The sequence below is a fragment of the Engraulis encrasicolus genome, chromosome 1, assembly GCF_034702125.1.
Source record: "Engraulis encrasicolus isolate BLACKSEA-1 chromosome 1, IST_EnEncr_1.0, whole genome shotgun sequence".
NCBI lineage: Eukaryota > Metazoa > Chordata > Actinopteri > Clupeiformes > Engraulidae > Engraulis > Engraulis encrasicolus.
In genome coordinates this window covers 39779392-39790501 of record NC_085857.1, presented here as the reverse complement: position 1 = coordinate 39790501, position 11110 = coordinate 39779392, and the positions used below count along the sequence as shown (strand labels likewise).

Here is an 11110-nt window from a genome sequence, read left to right as displayed (position 1 = left end):
TTTTGGTTTACATATATTTCCAAACTCACACTCTGCCGCTTTCCCGCGGCACCCTTTTGTTTCACCCCCCCATCCCACAATGTTTGTCCATGTGCACCAAAGCACCCTTTTGTGTCCGTGTGTTTAACCCTCCTGTTACCCTCAAATTTTGGAACATCCGTGATCCTTGGGGTCAATTTGACCCCAACCACTTAAATGTCTACAAAATCAGTAGAAAACAACACTTTGGCACATGTTTATGTGTCAGATATGTATTATTGATCTGTTGGTGACATAAAAAGTCCTTTAAATATATCCTAGCACCCCCACACATAGCCCAAACACCAAAAAAACCTTAATCCATGACTAGGCGAAATTTAGAAAAATAGCAATAAAATGTCATTAATTGATCTAAAAACAGATGGACACATGTTATTGAAATTCGAGTGGCTCCATACACTCCCTAAAAGTGAATTTCTATTACTTATAACATTTGAAAAGAAAAAACAAATTTGATTATCAAGGATAGTGTCTATCTTTTAACATATGGGTCAATTTGACCATAAAAGAAATAGACATGCTAGGCTCTGCTACCTGCTCCCTTGACCCTATACCTACTAAATTGCTCAAAGAGGTCTTCAGCTGTTTAGCTACTGACATTTTAAATATTGTTAATTCATCACTCCTCTCTGGTACTTTCCCTTCCTGTCTTAAACATGCATTGGTTACTCCTCTGTTAAAGAAACATACCCTTGATCCCTTAGCTTTTGAGAGTTATAGGCCCATTTCAAACTTACCATTTTTAGGTAAAATCCTTGAGAAGGTTGCCTACAAGCAGCTTTACTCTTATCTGTCCCACAACTCCCTTTTCGATGCCTACCAATCTGGATTCCGTGTGAATCATAGTACAGAGACTGCTTTGATCAGAGTTGTCAATGATCTTAAAATGGCCACTGATAACCATAAAGTATCTGTTCTGGTTCTTCTAGACTTAAGTGCTGCGTTTGACACTGTGGATCATACGATTTTAATCCAACGACTACAAGATCAAATCGGCATTTGCGGTAGTGCCCTTGCCTGGATCACTTCTTATTTAAATGGGAGATCCTTCTCTGTCACTATTAACAATTTCTTCTCTGACTCTATGGATACCTCTCATGGGATACCTCAGGGATCAATCCTGGGCCCTCTGCTTTTTAATTTATATATGCTACCACTTGGGCATATCATCCGGCACCATGGTCTTTCATATCACTCCTATGCAGATGATACCCAGTTGTACATTTCTTTTTCCCCTGACGACCCCAGTCCAGTAAATGACCTAATAAGTTGTGTCTCAGACATCAAAAACTGGATGGGTCAGAATTTTTTATTGTTAAACGACAGCAAGACAGAGATTTTAGTTGTAGGCCCCAAGGCTCGTAGAGAACATCTTTGTACGTTTTTAGCCCCCCTTCAGGTAATACCTTGTGATGATGTCAGAAATTTGGGTGTGACCCTTGATACAGATCTTAATTTTAACAAACATATATCTGTTATCACTAAGACGGCATTTTACCATCTGCGAAATATTACTAAAGTACGTGGCCTCTCGTCTCCTCAGGACTCTGAAAAGTTAGTTCATGCTTTTATCTCCAGCCGCCTTGATTACTGCAACTCCCTATATGCCGGGCTCACTAAACAGGCACTCAACAAACTCCAACTCATTCAGAATACAGCTGCCAGAATACTGACAAGAACATCCAAATTTGGACACATCACCCCAATTCTGAAATCTCTTCACTGGCTGCCTGTACAACAAAGAATACATTTTAAAATACTTCTGATCACTTTTAAAGCAGTAAATGGCTTGGCCCCTACCTACATCTCTGACATCATCCCTCCATACCATCCTACCCGTTCGTTGAGAACATCAAATAAAGGTCTTTTATGCGTCCCCAAAATTAACACCAACACTGCACATGGTGCTTTTAGTTATTGTGCCCCTACCCTTTGGAATTCCCTCCCCCTAGAACTAAGGTCAGTGACTTCTACTCCCGCTTTTAAAAAGGGTCTTAAAACATTTTTATTTACACAAGCTTTTGGTTGAGTTGATTTTTATTGACATTGTTTTATTTCCTAAGGGTTTTTATGTGTTTTATTTTTTACTTTGATTTTACTTTTATTCTATTTATTTTGCTCTGGGCCCTTGCAGACTATGTGTCTAGTCTAGTGTTTGGTGTTTAAAAGGTCTTATCATTGCAATGGGTTTTATTTTGTTTTATTTCTACCTATTATTATATATGTTTATATTTTTACTCAGTTTTAGTGCTGTTTTTAAATTTTCTACTTTTCCTCCTTTTAATCTTACAGCACATTGAGTCTATGTAAGCCATATGAAATGTGCTTTATAAATAAACTTGACTTGACTTGACTTGACATATTCCCAAACATTCAGAGAGTTTTTTAAGTCCAACATTCATTTTCTTTGAATGTTTGAATGTGTATTTATCACACAAGTATAATAGTTAGGTAAGAACATGGATGCATTGCCAACCAAAAGAGTTTTGGGAACATCATAGAAAAGCATTGTTTTCTACATGATTTCTGAGCTTGAATTAGTGTGCACATAAGGAAGAAAAGGTTTGCATGTGCTCCTTGTTTATGCATTATATGTTAATGGTAGTGGGGTAAGATTTGAAGGAACAGGGCTAGCAACTTGTATGTTTACTTCTATTGACTATTTATGCCCACTGGAGAACTTGTGGTATGGACGTAAATGTGTATGTCCTTCACAAAAGTTACAGCTGTTGCTGTTCCTGGAAGGTCCTTCCTTCTCTATGTCAGGTAGCACCAGTTTATAATCAATGCTGCAGACAACTATGTCAATTGGAAACAACACACTGAACAGAGGAGAAGAATAGCACCATTCTATCTCTCAACATAGCAACTAGCCTTGAGATTGCATCCACCTAAAGAAGTACAACGGCTTGTCACCATCAGAGCAAAGTACAATGGCTTGTCACCATCAGAGCAGTCCATTTCAATCTTTGGATCACAATCATAAAGAGTCTCTTCAAATATACAATCACTTCTAATTATGTATGCTGGGCACAGAACAGCATGCACAGCAATGCTGACTATATGACCCATCTTATGCTAGTGTGTGTGTGTAGTGGGATGGTGCAAAAGTAGCTCACAGGGTTCAGGGTTGGGGGGGGGGTTGCTGTGGGGAGTGTCATGATGGTGCTACAGGCACAACAAGGTTCAGTTGGTGGATTTTGTCAAAATGTCAATGCTGTACTAGCCACCACTGTTCAAAAATGTTGTCGTGAATACGTTTTAGGCCTCCCCCATATCATTAGTATTTTTATTTATCAGGGCCAAAACAAAAGCAAAATGTTCCAAAGAAACATGGCTGAATAGCTTATTTTCATATATTTCACATTATCTAAACAGATTTTAACATTTATTTGCAAAATTTGGATGTTCCATTTATGTTTTATACACTAGAATAAATTGGGGTCAAATTGACCCCAAGGAACATGGATGTAACCAAAATGTGTACAGCACTTAGGAAAAACATTTTTGTGGAAATTTCACTTTTTTCACATTCATCCCATCTATTTAGGCAAAGTCATCAAAGATGAGGTCGAAGAAATATGTACTTCATATATTTTTCAGAGGTTAAACATCGATTGGGGTCAAATAGACCCCAAGGATAACAGGAGGGTTAAGTATCGAAAATAATTGAATCCCTGCTTTAAGAAATCGATACCATATCGTATCGTCATGGAGGCTGTGATTTACAGCCCTAGCCTCCACACGCTGGTTTCCACCAGTTTTAATTACCCAGTTCAGGAGAAGATAACAGGGGAGCAGGAGTCAGATGGCCCCCGACATCAGTACTATAGTGGCCATGAGAGAGAGAGAGAGAGAGAGAGAGAGAGAGAATAGAGAGGAAGAGGAGAGACATGTACAGAGAGATAGAAAGAGGTAGTGAATAATGTTGAGTAAGAGGAGAGAGAGAGAGAGTAGAGAGGGAGAGGAGAGAGAGGGAGAGAGGGGGAGAGAGAGAGATCCATGTGTGTCGCTTTGTTGCAGAGAGAGGGAGAGAGCAGAAAGGGAAGGTCTGGGAGACCAGAGATTCTAAATGGAGTGAAATACATCATGAATTGAGGAGCGTGGTGAAGAGTGTGCGTGCGTGCGTGCGTGCGTGCGTGCCTCTATCTGTATGTCTTTCTGTGTGTCTGTCTGTCTGTCTGTCTGTCTGTCTGCGTCTCTGCCAGCCAGGGCCTCTTTCCTGCTGCTGTGTTATTTTGAGAATCTGCTTTTGATGACGGAGCCATTGTGCAACATGTGCAACATTGGGAGAGAAAGGACAGAAAAGAAAAAGAAAACGAAAAAAATATATATAACGCTTGTCGAATCATTTGATCTGTTTCTTTGTGTATGGTTGGTGTACATACACCAGGGAGATCTGCTGGGCTCAAAGTGAGCCCCAGTCCCTTTCACTCCGATTTTATACACAGCAGCTGTCACAGCCAAAAAAAGGAGATTCTTTAAAAAATATGTCTATTTCAGAAACTGCCTCCTTTATGTGACTGCTTTTTTGTACAGTAACTGCATACACCGGTGATACAGCACTGGATGAGATGTTTATGTCTTGATAAGACCATGAAGACGTGCATCTGAAATCCCGTAGTGATATGGAGTGGGGTTAAATAGAGTCGAAGAGGGCAATATGTAAAGGTCTGTAAACAGGGACTGTATCCTTAGGGCATCTTTGGGATCTGCGCACCTGAGTGACAACGATTAATTCCACCCACTGTCAAAGTGTGACTAAGGTGCTGTTTCCACGTAGCAGGATATTTTTTTAGCAGGGTATTTTTTTCTCCTGTTGAGGTGTAAACGCAACATGTGGATAAAAATAAATCCTCCATTGCAACAAATGCATTTCAGCCCCCTAAACAGGATATTTTTTCTCCTGCTTTTTATACCTGGAAACGGAAGGCCAAAACCAATGCAAAACCAATGCAACCAGGAGAAAAAAATATCCACATATAAAAATATCCAGCTACGTGGAAACAGCACCTAAGGTACCCAGAGGAGGTCCACTCCCCACTCTTCATGGTACATTACAAAGTACTAGGGGTGTAAATCACAGTTTCCATGACGATACGATACGGTATCGATTTCATAAAGCAGGGATTCGATTATTTTTGATTCTTAAGAATTCCCCACACGATACTATACGATTCGATTTGATCAGATTTTTTCCAATTACTTTTCCACTTCTATTATGTTAAGGAGCCAGGGCCAGCGATGCGATTATTTTCGATACTTAAGAATCACCCACAATACGATGCGATTCAATTCAATCGTCAGATTATATATCGATACATTTCGATTATTATTTACATCCCTACAAAGTACCTTGAGCCTGGTGAGGAGAAAGTCCTATTTTTGTCATTGTGGCACACTGTGCACAGCCCACAAGGAAATTCCATTTTCGCCTAACCTGGTGCAGTCAGCTCCACAGGTACCACAGGGCAGAGGTGTCAAGAATAAAAGTAAAAAAAGAAACTCAATTTCCTTCCAACACAAGCAACTTATCTGAATATCCAGATGACCTGTGTGCTTGTCTTGTGATCAGCTACCTATGCACTGATTGGATCAAACTTGTGGTGGGTTCTTGTTAGCTTTTCAGTGTTTTTCAGTAACAACACAATCTATCTACCTGTACCTTATTACTGTAGGCACTTTAAATGGTGTAACGGTTATGTAATATAATGCGCTAGTGTTGAACTTAGACCACAAATGTACTTTTACTTTAACTTTTGACATCTCTGTTTGGGCGAAGGATGGGTGGCAACCCTTGGGCTACAAACCTGAGTAGCCCCTTGCCATGGTCATGGCCCCTAACCACTGATGTTAAAGGGACACTGTGTGAGATTTTTAGTTGTTTATTTCCAGAATTCATGCTGCCCATTCACTAATGTTATCTTTTTCATGAATACTTACCACCAGCATCAAATTCTAAGTATTCATTATGACTGGAAAAATTGCACTTTTCATACATGAAAAGGGGGATCTTCTCAATGGTCCGCCATTTTGAATTTCCAAAAATAGCCATTTTTAGCTGCAAAAATGAATGTACTTGGACCATACTAGACAATATTTGTTTATTACTTAGTAAACTTTCATGTAAACACATCAAATTTGGCAATAGGCAGCCCAGTTTCAATGACCAGCATAGTTGCAGTACCTTTTTTGACCATTTCCTGCACAGTGTCCCTTTAAAGGAAAACGTCGGAAATTTTCAATTTTCCTATTTTTGATGACACATGTCCCCAAAAATCGATTTCTCATCTTTTTTACATTTTTAAGCCGTAGCCTTGCGCTCCCAGATTTTTTTTTACTACTAGCCATGGGCGCAGCCATTTTCAGCAGAATATTACGTCAGAAAGAAAATTGTATTTGTACAGCGGATCATTCTACTTAGTTCTAGAACAGTGGCGGAAGGATAGGGAATGATTTGGGTGAAGACGCAGCGCTGTTACAACGCGCTAGCACCAAGGACAGCGGTCATTCATTTGTTCACAGCAAAACCCAAATGAGAGGGCAACGAAACAGTACAACATAATTTATCCTCTGATATGAATCCTAATATCAACTTTATAATAAATTGCAGTCCATTGCTGGTTTGTAGGCCTACAGTATGCTATGAATGTTGTGACTCCCCCCCCCCCCAGCTTCTGCACGCTGGTAGGCATTGTTGTCACGGCAGTAAGCAGTCAAATATTTAGCGACACAAAGTGATGAATCGGACGGCAGTCCGAATATAGCAGTCGTTACAATTCTGGAGTTATGTTTGTGAAACATAGCCCTACATTATGTCCAACAATTGGCTTCACGCCGTCTGTCAAGTCTGCTGGCTAACCAGCAACATCTCAACACACTGGCCTACATTACACGATTTGCAGCAGTCTACCAACCTGCGTTTCCTTGTGCTTATCCTGTCGCTAAAAAGGGGGGTGTAACTGTATTTCGTTAGGCTAATGAAAATATACGGTCTCTTTCTAACCAAGATCTTGGAGATTTACAATGGCATTCCGAGATGGGATAGCATCATCACCATCCCTGTTTTAGGGCCCATGTTTTAAAATTGTTTTCTATCTTCCTGACAGCCATCTCATTCAGTTTTAAAACTATATGCAAAGTGCATTTTTTTTACTTGTCTGTATGCTCGAACGTAGGCACAATTTACGCTCACGTTGGAAATTATGACCAGCTGGTGCAACCCACTGCAGAAGCCGTACAGTCCGAAAATAACTACCCCGCTTCATCCTCACTAAAAAGAAGTTCATAAGCAACATGTCAATGTGCACTGCACATCTCTTAGACACACACGAAAAGCTCATGAAAACCACAAGGCAAAGGTTGTTCTGTTACCAATTTATTTACCGCAACCTCTGGTCCCACGAGCGGATCCAAGACTGTTTCCAAAAGTAGCCTACACACATTCTAACAACTACACAAAAACGTGCAGTGTAGCCAAGCTTCAACGGAGAGGTTTTGGGAAGGAATCAACTCTTTCACAAGGGTTGTTATTAGGGAAAATAATAACTTTCGGTTACCATTCTAAATATGCTCGCCAGTGGTTTAGCCGATCCCATCGTCTAGCAATTACTAGAGCATAATTAGGCTAGTCTATGAATTATGGCATAGCCTAGGTTAGCCAACTCGGGAGGTAAGATGATGCTTTGTCCTAATGACTAAATGCACGGACGGCATTGCATCAACGTGCCACGCTCAGATAATTCATGACACGACTTCCAGAGCCCAATTTCACAAATAATTAATATAACTATGCTACTACTAGGTTAAAATACTGTGACCAGTGACTTCGTTTTGGCTGTAGGCAACTCGCCTATAATTTGCCAGTCACCGACATTTCAGGAGCACGTTACAGTGCCATCGTAAGTTTGCAACACGCACATGCAAGTTTGCAACATTTTCTTTCGAGGAAAAAAATATCCTGCTCCCCACAAGCTTTGTCATTATTTGAGAGCATGCAAAACCATCACCGGAGTTTCGCTAACAAGCTAGCCAAACCCATCTACTGCACAAGAAATGTCAGATTATTACAGACTGACAATACATTTGATCATTTTTGAACGTAACGTAGCCAACCAGTTTGTTCACAAGAGTTTTCCCAGCGTATCTTTGATGCTATTTTGAAGGTCCACAGTGATCAGCCTGATTCCTTCACAGTAAACGGTAAACAACCAAAGTTGCCTACCTTATCTCATCCAAGGGGAACGTCCAAAATGTCCATAGCGTACGAGGATCCTGTCTTGTTTAACAAATATCCTCCTCAGTCAACTATCTCCGGGTCCGAGTCAGAACAATAAAGTTCGCTATTTGCTATAAAGTCGCTGCTTTCCATTTCTGTAAATAAACAAGCTGTCAAGTGAGGGGGTCTTCCGCACGAGCGGTCAAATCCATGGGGTCAAGTGGGGGTCACCAGAGAAATTACAAGATGAGAAGCATCATTCCCAGTAGCCAAAAAACTTTGCAGTTCCGGATGGGTGCCCACCGGGGGGCAAACGCGGGCAAGTGAAAAGTGAATACAGCCCCATTGACACCCATTCATTTGGCCACGAGCGCCATCTAGCTGCAGTAGAACATGTGACCACCAGTGAGTGAACCTTCACTTCCGCGTTTTCTTTCTTACGTCATGGCCCTGTTGCCTGAGTGAACATGGCGGCGCCCGGGGAGGGAGAGCCAGAGCGGTATTTGAATTTCAAACATTCGTATTTGTTACTATTTCGGGCTGACACGTGTACACAAGGTGAGAAATCGATTTTCGGGAACATGTACCAAGGAAAATATAGTAAATTTGAAACTTTCCGACGTTTTGCTTTAAAGCTCCCTTCCCTCTGATACTCAAGTTCACTGCTAACTTATAGCTGTAAACCTGGTTGCTTTTGCCTTCTACCAAAGGGCTAATATGGTAGGCTATTTGTGTCAATGTGCTGTATGTTAGATTGTTTTTTTTTTTGTTCAAGTATTGCAACTCAGTTGCAGGTTAGTTTAAGTATTTGGAATGATGAGTGTTTTATAAAATGGTGGTGGGGTTATGTAGATGGTATCACACACCCTGTAGATTAGAGCATCAGGAGAAAAATAGTTGATCACTTTTTTTCAGAGGTGATTACCTCCTGAGTTAACCCATTTTAGCCTGATGACTCCTATGTTGTTTGACTTTTGGTGCCTGGACCGACATCTACACTGCATTCAGGCTCTTGAGATTTTAGCTTTTTTGATAAAAATGTGAGTATGGTGCAGCTGTTTGAACACATTCTAATGCAAGATGAGGGTCTTAGGGTTTAAATGCAACTTATTTCATATTTTTATGTGCATCAGAGGCTGAGATATTTAGGTTTTTATACGCTGAGGTCAACTTTCCCAACAAAGGCTTAGGCATTCAGCAGACGTTTTTTGCAGGTGCTTTAGGCATGAACGGGTTAAAAAGACAACATTTCAGCCTGGTTGCTTTCCTAAATGCTCCACAGCAGGGAGGGATCCACATTCACTTTTCATAACTGGTGTTGAGGCTTCTTTAGCTTTAACATCAAGAACATATTGATTTTTAAAACATAAACTCCCGGGTAAAAAGAAAAAGCCAATGGTTCACTTTCTGCGTGGTTGCTTTGCTTTTTGTTCTGTAACTGTTGTGCAGATTCATTGCAAGATTTGAGCCTAAATGCAATACAATCCACTACATCAATATTCCCCATTTCCAGCTCAAATGAGCTCACACTGCGCCAAATCAATGATTCACTGCGCTACACTTCAGCCATGGCAGGCGTCACACAGAATGTCAGGAGCCCAGAGTGACAGCGGGAGCCTCACAATGAGTGCGTTGCAGAGCCATCTAATATAAAGAGTTACACCGTTGCCATTGGATCCCAATGTGGTCCCGCTCTGAAAAATTGCAGCAACATTTATTTATAATATGGTCAAACAAAGCCCATCTCACACAGCCTTATGCGCAGCCTTCACAAGGTTCTGGATATAACGTTCATTTCCATAGACTAGTATCATTGAGGACTCTGAGAGGAATTGACAAAACAACCGTTTTGTGCATGTTTAAATCACACAATTTCAATGGACTTTGTAATTACTTGACCATAAATGATAACTTGTGTCAAGATGATAGCAGCACAGCGAACCTTGTAGAATTCATACACATAACCTAGCCATGCTAACACAAACATATGGCAGCGATGGGTTACCACCTTCCAAGCTAACATAAAACCATGTGACCAGAGAACAAAGCATAGCATAATTCTGTTATAACGACGGCTCTGGTGCAGTGTTAATGCAGTGTTAATTTAACACTTGGAGAGTTAAATTGACCACTATTGTATCTATTTAGCCTTTCATTCTAAAGTTTTTAAATCAACTCATGCAAACTTAATTCTGCAGGGTGACGACCGGAGACAGGATGACAGGAGTCAGGCAACTAGTAGCCTGATGTGTATAAATTCAACACTTGGAGAGTTAAATTAAGCACTCCTCTAGTTGGTACTGCACTCTAAAGTGTTGAATTACCACTATATAATTCACTCTGTGTGGGCCAGGGCCATGAGAATGACAGCAGTGTGGCGTCTCGTCTAGCATAATTCAGTTATGATGGTGCATGCATTTAATACATTCAGTTATGATTCAGTTATGATGACGCACCGCGTGTTGGGTTTTGTCCCGCCTCTTCTTGACAGGCTTGACAGGCTTGACAGGCGACAGCAGCAGCCTGTCAGGTGTCAGCGCCTGTCCTAATAGTCACCGGGATTGGCTCCCAGCACGGTGGCAGGCATAATCGATGTGACAGCCAATGAGAGTGCAGGCGGCGGGCATTAATGTATGAACAGTATGGCAGGAAGCTCATAGATAAAATGTGTGTGTGCAGAGGCGATTCTAGGTCCAGGTGGGGCCCCAAGCGAAAATCCAAAAATTGCACCAAAATCTCCACTACTGTAGTAAAATATGAGCTTTTATTCACTATCTAGGGGCTTGGGGGCCCTAAGCGGCTGTCTGCCTTGCCTGGTGGCAAGATGCGCCTCTGGTGTGACTGTGCAGACAC

General features: G+C 41.1%; 1 protein-coding gene across 1 annotated transcript in view; it reads left to right on the top strand.

The window, feature by feature from the left end:
• Nucleotides 1-11110, top strand: part of plppr2b (phospholipid phosphatase related 2b) — a 76077-nt gene that overhangs the window by 20237 nt on the left and 44730 nt on the right. The gene's annotated exons all lie outside the window — the stretch shown is intronic.